Source organism: Corapipo altera, unplaced genomic scaffold (genome assembly GCF_003945725.1).
Source record: "Corapipo altera isolate COAL_440 unplaced genomic scaffold, ASM394572v1 104, whole genome shotgun sequence".
NCBI lineage: Eukaryota > Metazoa > Chordata > Aves > Passeriformes > Pipridae > Corapipo > Corapipo altera.
In genome coordinates this window covers 1,494,435-1,507,952 of record NW_020884920.1, presented here as the reverse complement: position 1 = coordinate 1,507,952, position 13,518 = coordinate 1,494,435, and the positions used below count along the sequence as shown (strand labels likewise).

Sequence of the window (13,518 nt, the reverse complement as noted above, 5' to 3'; positions counted from 1 at the left end):
TTTATCATGTTTGACTCATTCTAAACACTTGCAACTGGCGGCTATTGATTCCTAATTTTGGAAAGCCTTAATATACATTGCACATGGTCCTTTTGAATGGAAATGCTGTTTAATGGCATTTAACAGTGAAAGAATCACAGCTGGAAAACAAAACGTTTCATAGAAATTTTGGAAATTGCCTTTTTTTTTTTGTTTGTTTCCCATGAAAAAACTTCTTCTATTTTACTTTACGGATTTCATCATTCTTTTAGTTCTTAAGCAGTAATTGTCATCCAGCTAACCAAGAGCTGGAAGTGCAAACTTGTCTTCAAACCTAACAGGGGATGTTGGTTTATGTTATGATGTGTGCACATCTTTTCACTGAAAATTTGCATGTGTTTGGGGATGGCCCTACATTTTGGGCAGAATGTGGGAGTCTTCTCAGGAAAACAAGATTCCAGGCAGATTTCTGTCCATGAATTCAAGTGGAAGTCAGCTGGAGGGAAGATATAACATAGATAATATTGTCAAATGCATTATCTAGAAAGAAGTTTGCATGGGGAAAAAAAAAGATACACAAAAAAGCTGGATTTTCCAAAGCCATGGAAAGGAATGGTAATAGTAGAACTGCAGTGAAAAGTTAGAGAGTACAGGCTATAAGCTGCCAAAAAGAGTCTCCATCAAAACGAAATTTGCGCTTGAATTTAAAACCAGGCAGATCTTTCTGGAAGAGGGAGAATGCTGGAGTACAGTAATCAAGCACAGAGCTGGGGCTTACCTAAGCATAGGAAAGGGTAGAGTCTGTCAGAACATTTTCTAATTCTGTTTCTATTATCTAGGAGTAGAACAGATGACAAATCTGTTAGTTCAGAGTGTTGACACAATACACTTTTATCACTTTTTGTCAACAGAACACAATTGTGTTCAGATTACTCCATCACAGGGGAATAGCCATAAGATCATGCTGTCCATAAAAATAAATGTCATGTTCTATTTCTGGGAAAACAAGAGGGAAATAGGAAAAGCAGTGCAAGAAGAGAAAAACCTTGAACAAACTCTGTTCTTTGGACAGAGTTTCAGTTACACAGACTGTGATAGAGCAGTTGTTCACCCAAACCTGACACCCTCAGGCCTCTGTGTTAGATGCCAAGCTCCCGTGCTTCTCATTTGTTTCCCTCCCTGCCACCCCATCCCACCAAACCCAAACACTTCAGTGCTCTCTTCCAGAAGTCTTCTGTAACTGATGCCAACTACAGATCATGAGCAGTGGGTCATCAGCAGGAATTACAGAATTCCACTGAGGAGGGAAAGCAATGCTCTGCAGGGCTTGGGGGTAGTCAGAGGAGTGGAGCAGTGAGGATGAGATGACAGGGAGGTCTCCAGTTTGAGTCACCAGCCTGACTGCCTTTGTTGTTGGACTTCATGGGTCATGTTCCCAAGAACCTGAAGTACAACCCCTTTGGGGAGATGGCAGTTGTGGGCTATCAGCTTCTCTCTCCCAGGCTGGATGCTCTCTGACTCTGAGAGGGGAGGCATTAAATTGCATCTTGCTCAGTTCCCCCCGAAGATCATTCCACCTCAGGCACTCATTTCCTAGACAAAATGCAAGCTCAGCTGCAGGAACATGTCACATTTTTCAAGATTAAGTAAAGCAAGAACTAGAATTTTTAATAAAGTTGTTGGAGATATTCAGTTGGCTTCATTCTAACAGAAATAAAATTCTGCCCATCCATCATCTTTCCTTGTGACACTCTGGAGACAACTGTAAATGGAAATCTGGGGGCTGAAGGAGTTTTGGGCAGGTACTGATGTTTGTGCACAACAGACAAAGGGGATTAGTCAGTGTGGGGAGGAACCAGCATCACTTTGGGCTCCCTCATGGTCCAACACAGGTGCCGTCCCTCCCGATTTCCTGTAGTAATTACGGTATGAATCACAGCAATGAATTCAGGTTTTAAAATAGAATTGTATTCTTAAGGGGAAGAAACAAACAGAAAAACAAAGTTCGTTGTCAAAATCCAAACTCCATCTCCCTTGTCCCAAATTTTATTTTCTCGTAAAGTCGTGTCACGTCTCACACCTTCCCATTAGTTTTTGACGTGCTGCTTTACCAACTGAGAGACCCAGAGGGGATGGGGGATGTGGGAGTCTTAAAAAAGAAACAGTTAATCTCCACGGAGAGTAACATGCTGCCACATATCACTCAGCATTGCAGCAATAGCCTGATGGAGTCAGGAGAGGTGACTGAGAAGGAAACAGGAACTAGCTTTTGGTGTTTGATGATGAAAACTGAGATATTTAAAATCTCCAGTGCCCATTTGCTATGCAGTCTGCTCAGACACATTCAGTGTGATTACAGCACCCAGACAGAAGAGTGTCATCTTCAGTGCTCTTGGTGCCACTTTTATGGTAATTTAGAAAATGATCACACAGAGATGGAAACACTGATTAGTTAACACAGAGAGCCTTCATGTATTCTACTCGTGCAAGGCTTTGAACTTCTGGAAGCTTTCGTACTGAGGAAATGTCTCTCCTGTAGGTAGCTATGATTATATTGCTGTCATTATTTACTGACACTGTGTGTAAGCTTTGTGCACGAGACAGAGTGTCACCAGTCTAGAGGGGCAGCTACATCTTAGATGCAGAGAAAATGCTCATTAAAGCAAGAGGCTTTTGGAGAAAGCATCACCTATCATCCTCTTATTGCTGTCACCTTTGGAAAAGAGGGGCTGATACTATACCTAAGCCTGAAACCCTACAAGATTGCAGTTTTGGTTTGAGTTTTCGCTTTGCAGTCTAAAAAAAAATTTTAGGCTGAGATGGAAGGTGAGAACTAACCCTGGTAGCTTCCCACAGATTAATTGTGAGCAGATACACAAACAGAGTGTCCTTTCTACATTACCCAGCCCAACTCTCCTCCCTGACCCTGCCCATATCTCTTTTTCAGTAGCATCAGGTGGTGGTGAAGCCTGGTCTTCTGTCCCAGTTTTCAACTCACCCAGGTACACTGAAGCTGTTTAGAAAGGGAATTATTTTTTTCACTTGCACAACTGGAACAAGGTAGGAGGAGTACAAAACCCCTCCAAAAACTCCAAAACCGGAATAATGAGCAAATGTTAGAGACATGGAACAGGATGTATTGCTCTAAATGGTTTGCAGGAGGCACACAGCCACAGAAGGGAGCACAGGAGGCTGCAACCCACTGCTTCTAGTACATTCTCTACCTGATTAGGTCCCTTTTCCAATCCTAATATCTCAGCACACTCCCATTCAGTGGGACGCCCAACCTTGGAGTTTCTCTCTGTGATTTGCAGCCAGATTAATTTTTTGTTTGTTTCTTCACAATTTCCATTGGCTGCAAAGCAAATGGTCTGATTTCCCCTTGGTTTGGGTTCTGAGATATTTATATGAAAGAATGAGAAAATAGCCATGTGCATAGCTAGATACCCCGAAGCCTGCCACCAGTGGTGAGGATTCAGTAAGTAGCTGGGAATTAAACTGATGCACCAAAGGGAGAAGGGGATAGATAAAGTGTCATCTGGCCACAGCTGTTCAGCTGCTCAGATGAAATGCAGAGGGTTTCTCAGGTGGAGCAGGCAGGAGGGAGACACCAAAACAAGTTTTCGTCTTTGCTTCTGAAGAGTGTAAATGAGATCACAGTGGAGTAGCAGCAACAGATGTTCACTCCAACCACTATGTCAACATCCAAAAAATTAGTATGACAGGAAGGCATCACCCCCTGAAGTATTGTATTTGATGAAGTGACCCTGGAGCAGGTGGGGAGCTTCAGATAATTGTTTTTGCTCCATGACGGGTGAGCAGTGTCCAGCTCTCAGGAGATGCATTCAGGACTGGCTGCCATCTGATCCTGATGAATTGTGGCTGAGTCTTAGATGTAGCTCTCAAACAGACAGGGGACTGCACTGTTGTTAGGCAGATCGTGGCAGTTCAACTGAGACATACACAAAGTATATGAAGTTTTGAGAGTACAATGGCATAACTGGTATATATGGAGGAAAAAAAGCAATATTCTCCATCTCTGTCTTTGCTACTTAAAAGGGGAAAATTTCCTTTTAATTCGTGAAACAAACATCCCTGACTTGCCATTAATTTTAGCTTACTGGAAATTTTTAAAGAAAATTCTAACTTGAAGTTGCTGAGCCCAATGGCTTATTTTTGCATAGTCACTTGTGCCAAGTGCTAAAATACAGCACTTTTAAAAAAAATTAGGGGCTTTGAAAATAACACATCAGTCTCTCTCCAATTTCACAGTTACTGTTGTCCTTCTCACCTAATTTCTCTCTTTATTAAAATAGACTGATTAGTGGTGCCTACTTGGTATGAAGCACAGCTTCTCTTTGAAGCCACCAGTAAAAAAAAAAGGTAAATGAGGAGAGAGAAGGAACTTATAAATGATTCTGCTGGACATCTTGGCTAGTAATACAAATGTCAACACAGCCACAATTCAGTGACACTTAGGTGTGTGCTTACATTTAAGCATGTGTTTAAGCCTGTTCTGATTCAGCTTCCTGCCGAGGACACACCTCACTTGTGGGACATATATGGCTTAAGAATATGTTAAGTGTTTCAGTGCTTTGGTGCCAGACCAATAAATGCCCTTCACAAGCAGCTGACTATATGCAGTTGTTTCTCAGGTAAATGATGTTCACAGCTGCACAGTTTGGTTGCTGTGCTATCAGCCCTGCTGTGCTATCAGCCCTGCTGATCTTCAAGTGCAGCATTGATTGAAGGACACTGGGGGACAGAAGGAGTCTCTGATAATGTGTCTCTGCATTTATGTACCCAGACTTCTCTTTGTGAGCCCTGGCACACTTGCTTTGATATTTAAGAAGAAGATCAGCAAATCTGCTGGTTTGTGAGTTATGGATGGGAATGAATTGTTCTGCCATGATGGGCTCCAGTGCTGGCCAAGAATGCTGCGGTGAGGGAGAGAGAAACATGAGCTAGACTTGTCAAACAAAGGTGTGAACATCTTCAGATGAGCTCTGGTATTTCATAACCATCTTTCCAAAGAAGATGTCAAGGATCACCTTGGGTTTTCCAGGTGTTTATGACTTTGGTGCTTTGATACTTGGAAGAGAACATAAGACCTGCCTTTGATGCAGCAAAGTGAACTGATGCTCTGGTGCTGTTCCCGCAAATTGAAGGGGAAACCTGGAAAAATATGGAGCTGACTGGAATCCTACAGTTTTGTGAATGACATTTCTTTCTTTGTGGAAGTCATCTCAAGCTGTGCTTTTCACATCTTTTTTCCTGTACAGTGACAGGACAGGACAGTGAGAGGAGCAGACTCAGCACTGAGGGTGCAGAGGGCCTTGCTGGGCAGCTGTCAGTGGTCCCACTACTTGTTAAACACAGCAGTGCAGTGTGTGGATGCCCAGTAAATGAGTGCAGTTCATCACAGCCTTTAGAAAGCTAATTGGCTACTAAGCTATTGAAGGGTCAAATACATTAGTGTCTAGCCCCACTCAGCTCTTTGAACAGTAAGTGTTTAGGAGCAAGTCTGATTAGCAGAGTTCTTCACTGTCTTCCACTCCTGATGTACACTTAGGAGTGACCTTTTGCTGTGGTGTGTGTGTGAAATGGATAAAGACACAATGCCTAGAAATAGCTTGCAGACAGAGTTAAAGGCTGTGCTCAATACAAAGTACATGATGCTTTTAAAGTAAGTAATTAGGGCTAGCTTTGTGGGTCTGCATTTTACTTAGAGTTTGAAGTAGATGAAAAGCATCAGATTTGATTTTCAGCCATTCTTTCAGACATAGGGAAACTTCAAAACAGGAATACAGATGCATCTATATTCAGGCTTGTTCAGCTTGTCGATGGCTGAAAATCCATCAGGATTTTTTTTACAGGATTTATTTTTTACAGATCAATCCTGAAGTTTCGTAAATGTCCCCTAACTTAACAGGGCAGAGCCCAATAACAACACTAGGTGAAATTATTTTCTTGTGTGTTTTCTGAAGAGATGGCAGAACATCAGAATTGGTTCCAGAAATGCTGATTATTGTTTTGATTTTGAAAACAATTTCTTGTGGCCTGGCTGCAAATGCATCAACTGCTGTCTTGAACATTCCCCAGAACTCAGATTTATTATTTAAATACAAGCTAAGAGCGGGAAACTCTTAAAATTCCCCAATTCTCCCTCTAAAAATAAAGATCCATTAGTTCAACCGTGATAAATAATTCTTAATTGTTCCCTCAGGTGAAATTGGACTCCTATCTCCTTGAGTTTCCTTCTTGGCTTTCTCTGACTGTGGGTGCAGCATTTTTGTCTTCTTCTTCCAGTGACATTCAAGTGTTAAAGCTGTGCTTTGTGAAGCCATACGAAGGGCAATGCTGGTTCTGATGTAATTCACATAGTAGCCTGGAATGACCCCCATCCACTCATGGTGACTCCTGTTTGTTTTGGCCAGTGCCTAGAGCTCCATTTCCCCCCCCTCTATCTGGAAGATATCTTGCATATGCTCCCTGTTTATGATCATACTCGCCTCTGATGTTTCCTTTTTAGTATTGTTATCCATCTTCTGGATTAGACACAAACCCAAGGTCCTGAATGCTCTTAGTCATTGAAGATCTGATGGCACTTTTCACAAAAGGAGATGACTAACCTCCATGTCATGGCCACGAGCCAACTTGGCTAATTATGCTCTGCCTACCAGAAATTCCTCCTGCCCTTTCAATGACCATGTTGTTTTTCACTTTCTGTCCCAAACAGCTATTGAATACAGGCTATTTTTCACTCCATGCTACAGTTCAGCAGTGAATGGCCCTTCAAGCTGGTAGCACCTCTTTCTGCTTGTAAAATGCTTTGGGTCTTGGGGGAATGATGAGGTGCTACAGTTTGATTTTCGGAGGCGGTCCCCAGTCTTTTCACGCCTTGCTCTGGAAGGCTTCTGTCCCTGTTTTCTCCTTAATAGCTATTATTATTTCTAGCTATTCTTATCTTGATAACATTTTATGGAATGATTCCAGCCTTTTTTCTGTTTCCTGTCTTTCTTTTCCTGATGCCTTTAGACAGAAGTGCTGGGGAAGGTGCTCAGATGCTGTGGAACAGCCCGTGGTCCAAGACCTCAGAGTTGTGTGCATTTCCAGCTGCTGAGAAACCCAGCCAAGGACTTTTTCCATATATGGGAGAACTTCTAATTTAAATGAGTACTATTAACTCTGGTTGTCTTCTGGTTGGTTTTTAGTTTAAAATTAACTGAACATATGACTGAATTTTTCTCAGGGTGGGTTCCAAAAGAATCCAGGGGGTAGGAGACTGTGGTGAGACTTGGCAGGTAGGAGGGCTGCGCCTGTGAAGCCTCCTCACTCCAGCTACAGTGCTCTCACCCTATTGCCAATTGCCATCTTAGAGATATTTCACTTAATCAAAAAAGTTGTGGTGCAAAACAAAAGATACGAGGTCATGCCAAGAAATATGTGGGAAGGGTAGAGAGAATGTGTGAAGCACCAAGAATTATGTGCCCAGGGATAATTAGATTTGCACCATTTTTCTGTTCTTTTCTATTCTGTTTGATCATGTTTTGCCAAAATCAACACCAGTCATTTTAATACAGGTGCCTTTGTTCCCAGAAGTGGTCTGAGTTAAACCTGGGATTCTGAATTCTTTCCCACGTCATGCTGAACCTTGGGAAGCTTTCCATGCAGTGGGTAATCCTTTTATTATTTATCTTTTTCTTGTCCTGTTTACTGTTATTAACTTCCTCTACCCAGCTTTGACACTGCTGTTGTAGTACTTTGCTCCCCCACACCATGGTGTGACAGTGGGGCACTGTCTGTTACAGATGGAGCTTGTAAATGTGACTTTGGTTGCTAATGTGTCTTGGAAGGTCCAATCCAAATAATATCTGAGATTTTAGCATTGCAAATGCTGAATGGAGGGGCTGTCAGCCTTAGTAGAGTCAAAATTTGGGATCAAGGCTGAAACAGAAAAAGGCCTTGGAAGTCTGCAAGCTGCCTTCCACATGAGTCCTTCAGGCACATTCAAGTGTAGAATATAAGAAAAATTGCCTCAGTTTCACTGTTCCTTTAAAACTTGAATCTCAGTCCAAGATCACAAATCGGTCCTCTCAGGTTTACAGACTTATAAAGGGACCCTGGCCACTGTTTTGAGTAAACCTGGACTAACTGATGTCTTAGTATTAAAAAAATATGTGAAATCTGTGATTCTGCAGAGTTCCAATATGAAAGCTGATGAAACTTGTTGAAAGGGAAAGGTGGTTGGTGTTTAATCACATACCTGAGGCACAAGCAATGGGGGTCCTTCTTAAAGAGGTTTTTTGGGACAAGTCATGTCACATCTTTCTGTATCAGGTTTATCATCAGTAATGACAGGATGAGAAGATTTATCTGCTCTACCTGCCTGCCTTATTTGCAAAATGTCTTGAAAATCCCTGGAGACGGTGTAATAAGTGCTAAAATTGCTTTATGGAAAGCCATTTAAAGTTTCTGTCTTTGGAGGGGTAGTAAATCTTACCTTTTATACAGTGAAAAGGCAGCAGCTGACCTATTAGTTTGCATCCTATATATAGTGATCCATCAACACCAGGATCAATTTCCTGAAGGTCACCAGGTCCTTTAAATCCTGCCATCCTCTTTGAATTCAGACAGTGGGGATTTGGCTTCTTTCTTCCTCACCTGCATTTTCCCTCCTTTCTCTTCTGATAAACATAGGCATTGCAGCTTTAAGATTTTAAGACCTTTCCCAGATGGAAAAGGTCATTTGTCTTTCACTACTCAACACTTCCTTCATGAGTTCATTTAAGCATTGCCAGGCATCAGAAGAACAGAACTCAGCTGTAGGGTTATCTGTGTCTTATTCCCCTTGTGTGTAGGTGGCAAAACTGATCTAGAACAAAACTGTTTGGTTCCCATAGCAATTTACAACATGTAGCAACCATAATACTGTACCCTTCCCACTCCTTATCTACACCTGTTATTTCTTCCTTTGCCACCCAGCTAAGAGCTGTAACACTGGCACTGTTTTGAATGGCATCAAGCAGGCTGTTTCCTAAGTTTCATGCAATTTCCCCCTGTTTTTGGTAAGGACAGGATGCGTTTTTAATCTAAGCAGCAAAAAGCAAACATTTTATTAGCCACTTCCAATTGGATTCTCAATGAAAAGTTAATTAAAGGAGTGGAATGAAGGGATGTTACAGTGCATCTACTAATCTTGGTACATTATTTATATGAAATCAGTCATCAAAATTAGTCATGTGCACTATCTTGCTGTGTGTGGTCTGGTTTGAAATGGTGTGTTTGTTTCCATTCAGCTCCACTGGATACAGTTAAGATACACATTTGCTGCGTTACGCAGTTGGATCATATTTTGAAAGTTTATTATGCTCTCTATCTCTCTATATCTGCAGGCTCAGAGTCAAGGGACCACTAAAAGCTTTCAGCTAAACTTTGCAGTGTGCCTGAGATGAGACAAGTGACAAAAGTCATCCTTTCCTGTAAGTTAACAGGCACAGCTGCCAAAACCTCTGTGGGCGTGGTGCCGGCTGCTGGCACGTCCCCTCCCAGACTTCTGCCGTATTTCAATGTGCTGGGTGCTGGTGGTGCATCTGACTGCTGGGGCAAGTGGAGCAGTGGCCCACAGAGCCCTGGTACAACAGAGCCCTGCTGTCCTCCCTGCAGTGGCAGCAGGGCATCACCCCTTGCCCCCTGACCCTCACCAGTCTTCAAAGTGCTCCCACTCCCTCTGGCTCTGCTGTTAGACATCAGTGTGGTCTTACCCACTGCAGGTACCACACTGCTGGCTTTTTTCCCTCACTTTCCTCTTTAGGGTGTGCACCAAGAGGAATCAGGGCTAACAAAGTAATTTCAAGTTCTTCCTTCGTTCTGGGTGGTCAACGGACTGCTCCCTCCCTGCCCGCCTTGTCTCATCCTCTCCTACAGGGAAAGCAGATAGAGTTACGAATTTCAGGCAAGGAGAATAGTTTAATGATCTCTCCTTAAGGTCACTGTCAATGCTGTTGCATAAATTGACCTACTAGGGGCTTCTGTAAGAGCAGTGCTGTTAACTGGACACGGGGGAGTGTCGCGTTACAAAGCTGTGCATGGAAGTTGCCCACTGAAATCACTGAAGCATTTTAATTGACATTCAGTAACTCTCTCCTTTTCTGACAGCTGCCTCTAATAGAGAGAGCACGGCTAATGCCAGTCGTGGGGTCGTTCTGTGCTCTCTGGTACAGCTCCTGGCTTGAGCTGCAGGGACAGAGCAATCCCTGAGAAATGTGCCTGAAAATTTCACCTATTCACTGCAAAGGGGAAAATATAAAAACACAGGCACTTACTCAACACAACACATGGCTATGAGCAAGTGCAGCTTCGATGGGAAGAGCCAGGTTACGAAATAAGTGTCCGTGGTGGCTGTGGACTGTCCAGCTCAGGGGAGAGTTGAAGCTCTCTGTGAATTTTTCCCAGAAGATATGGGAGAGTTTGCCTGCTTGTTTTGGGGAGCAGGGAAAGCAATGCAGGGAGGAAAGTATTCCAGCTGATTCATTTTCCCTTCAGTCCTTCCTCACTGATGTCCTTCAAATTTATTACATTTTTAAACTGGTGAAAGGCTTCTCCAACTTCACATCAGCATCTTCTTGTTTGAAGACAATATGCTTTTGCAGACTTTATAATGTGGCAATAATTTCATCAACTCCAGCTTTACTCTGCAACAACAAATAGGCAAATACCCTTTCACCATCACACTGCTTTGCTTACTTGTGGGCAACTTAAGATTTGATATAAGGACCTGATACAGAATTCATCTTGCAGTCTCAGACCAGATATAAAATCGGATATAAAATATATAAAGATATAAAGTGCCCAGATCCTACAGACTGCAGATTTGTGCTCTTGAGCATCTTCTCTTATGTACATAGCTGAAGTGCACTGTGCTCACAAGGGAGAGCAAAGTGGCTTAAGAAATCTCACTCTAGTGAGCTCTACACAGCCACTCCTGCTTCTGTCGGGTAGGGCCTCACTCTGGAAAAAGTCTAATTTTTTCCCAGCATTTACCTCTCTGAGCTGTTTCTCCCAGTGGATGAAAACTGTGATCCTTTCTGCTCTGGTTCTGACAAATGGGGCAGCTGGGGTAAAGCTCTCAGATACAGTGTGAATGAATGGGAGGATGCCAGATATGAAAAATCTGCTTGAAATTTCTGTGCAGCTTCTAGCAAAGCTAGGAAGCAAGCCACAGTCTAGATTATTTTCTGTATTTTATTGCCTTTTCTCATTATTTTTCTGGTTACAATGACTGTATCAATATCTTCAGTTTCTCACAGAGGCATTCTGTTCCAGAATGAACTACAGCAGTAAGCATAAAATGGATATCTCTTGATCAAGGATACATCTCCTCTGACTTTCCTCATAAGATATTAATAAGAGAGAGGCATTATCAGTTTCCATTTAACAGGTGTGTGGAAGAGGGGGAAATCTCATAATCATTTAATACCTTCTGCAGGAACATCCTTCATCAGCTTTTGCTAATTATGAAGCTGAAGCCATTTTCTATTTTGTTTTCCATTTAAAGCTGAAGACGAACTTCAGGAGACAGCAACAGCAATTTATTTGCTAGGTTTTGCTTTCTTCATGCAAGGGAATGCCAAGGTAACCTCAGAGGGCTTCATTTAAAAACAAGAGTTCAGAGGAAAAAATGCCATGGCTTTATCCCACTGTCTCTGTTAGTTTATTAAAATATTAGTCTTGTAGGTGTGTTAGATTGATTTGCCTTGCAAGGTGTTTAAAAATAGCTGTGAGAATAATGGGTTTCATCAAAAATCATTAACTGGGACGTTACTTTCATTTTTTAACCACAGAACAAAGTGTCACAGCCAGATTAAACAAGCCAGAAAGCATTTGGAGTGCACACAAACAGCCAGCAATTTTTAAATATACCTTAACTGTGGAAAATCCTGAAAGATATCAGCCAACTTCCACTGCAGATTGGTCAGAATCCCCAAGAAAGGTCAGATTGTTCGAAGTGGCTGGTATTTGTACCAGCTGACACAAAAAGGTTCAGTTATTTATAGTGGTTTGCCTGCATCCCCACAATGCTAAGGGACTGAATGAGATTGCAGAGATGAAAAGGACATTTCAGTCTAACAACTGCAAATAACTGTAGCTCAGCAAACTCCCAAATTATGGCATTACCAAGCCAGAGAGCTGCCCAGCTCAAGCACAGGTCTTAATCCCTATTGGGTAACAGGATCCCATAGAAACCTTTTTTTTTGAAGGGTGCCTTTTATTGGGATAAAATTTAGTTCCCTGTGTAGTGCAATCAAACTTTAGGTCTTCCCTTCCAAGTTTCCCTTATGAGCTGTGTCGTCTTTATCTGGTTGTGTCAGCCAGCCACTGTGATGGAGTTGTTTTTTTTAGCTATAGGACTTGGACAGCGAAAGAAGAAACTGGGGTCATGTGAGGAGAGTGTTGGGACTGGAAAGAAATGTGGATCCAAGTTCATCAGGGTGAATGCTCACCCCTTTTACTGAATATTTGGTAGGCGAGTGACCCCCCAGAGATCAAGAGGGAGTAAAGGAAGACATTTCTGATGAAAAGCAAAACACTGATAACACTTATGGGAAAAGATAAGGGCAGTGATCACGGCCAACAAGAGTGAAAGCTCCTGTAAACTGGCCCAAAATTCCAGGAGATCTCTCTTGAAGAAACCACCCACAACTTCCAGTTTTATTGGGCTAGTCAGGTCTATGGGAAAAGGTGCTTTCTTCTTGCTGGTAGGTCCCAAATCAGCAGGGAATTAAAGACTTTGGAGGTTGGCCCAAACAGCCAAATGGAAGGAAAAGGCCCTTTCAGTCAGTTTGGCCTCATGGGAAAACTCCCATTTTGCACCATAAGCAGCAGGCACAGAACAGCTGAGCTGTTTTTTCTTTAAATCAGCACTGGGTTTGATGTGGGATGCCCTTTGGAGCATGGCTGATCAGGCCAAGTATGAACAGGGTGTTATCTCCAAACAGCTCATGAGCCTTCCTGACCAGATAGCCTGCAAACAGCCCCAATGACTGGCCCTAATCCTAAAGCCTTCCCTTACACAGATAAACCCCCTACAGAGAGAGGGACAGAGGAAATTACTGATATTCACTCATATATTTATATTTAGACAAAAGATTAAACAACTTGAAACTGTAATGATATGTCCATGGTGTGGCTCCTGCAAACGTGTAAGCACTTGCAATACTTCTCTGCACAGGATTAACTGGAAATGGACTGGAGATTGTGGACATCTTCCAACAAAGTGTACTTATTCAGTGAAGGAAAGCTATGTTTGGACAGGAAACCAATTGTTTTTTCAGGAGGAAGTTACTGGGAACCACCGTTTCGATTAAAACAAAGGATTGTGTTTTCACTCAAAAAATCCTGTTGAATTTGTGTTTTTCTAAAACTCTAAACAATTCTGTAGACGTGAAGCATTGTAAAGACTGCAGGCATGTTGAAACAAACCTATGCAAATAGGATGTTCTGATGCTATCAGGGCAAAATCACTCAGGATTTCCATTT

General features: G+C 42.3%; 1 long non-coding RNA gene across 1 annotated transcript; it reads right to left on the bottom strand.

Annotated features, from left to right (window-relative positions):
* Positions 1-200: 200 nt before the first annotated feature.
* Positions 201-12,127, bottom strand: LOC113953548. The gene is made up of 2 exons (XR_003529911.1): positions 11,902-12,127; positions 201-1,572 (listed from the first exon to the last, which is right to left on the bottom strand). It is a non-coding gene; the product is annotated as an uncharacterized LOC113953548 (long non-coding RNA).
* Positions 12,128-13,518: the final 1,391 nt, after the last annotated feature.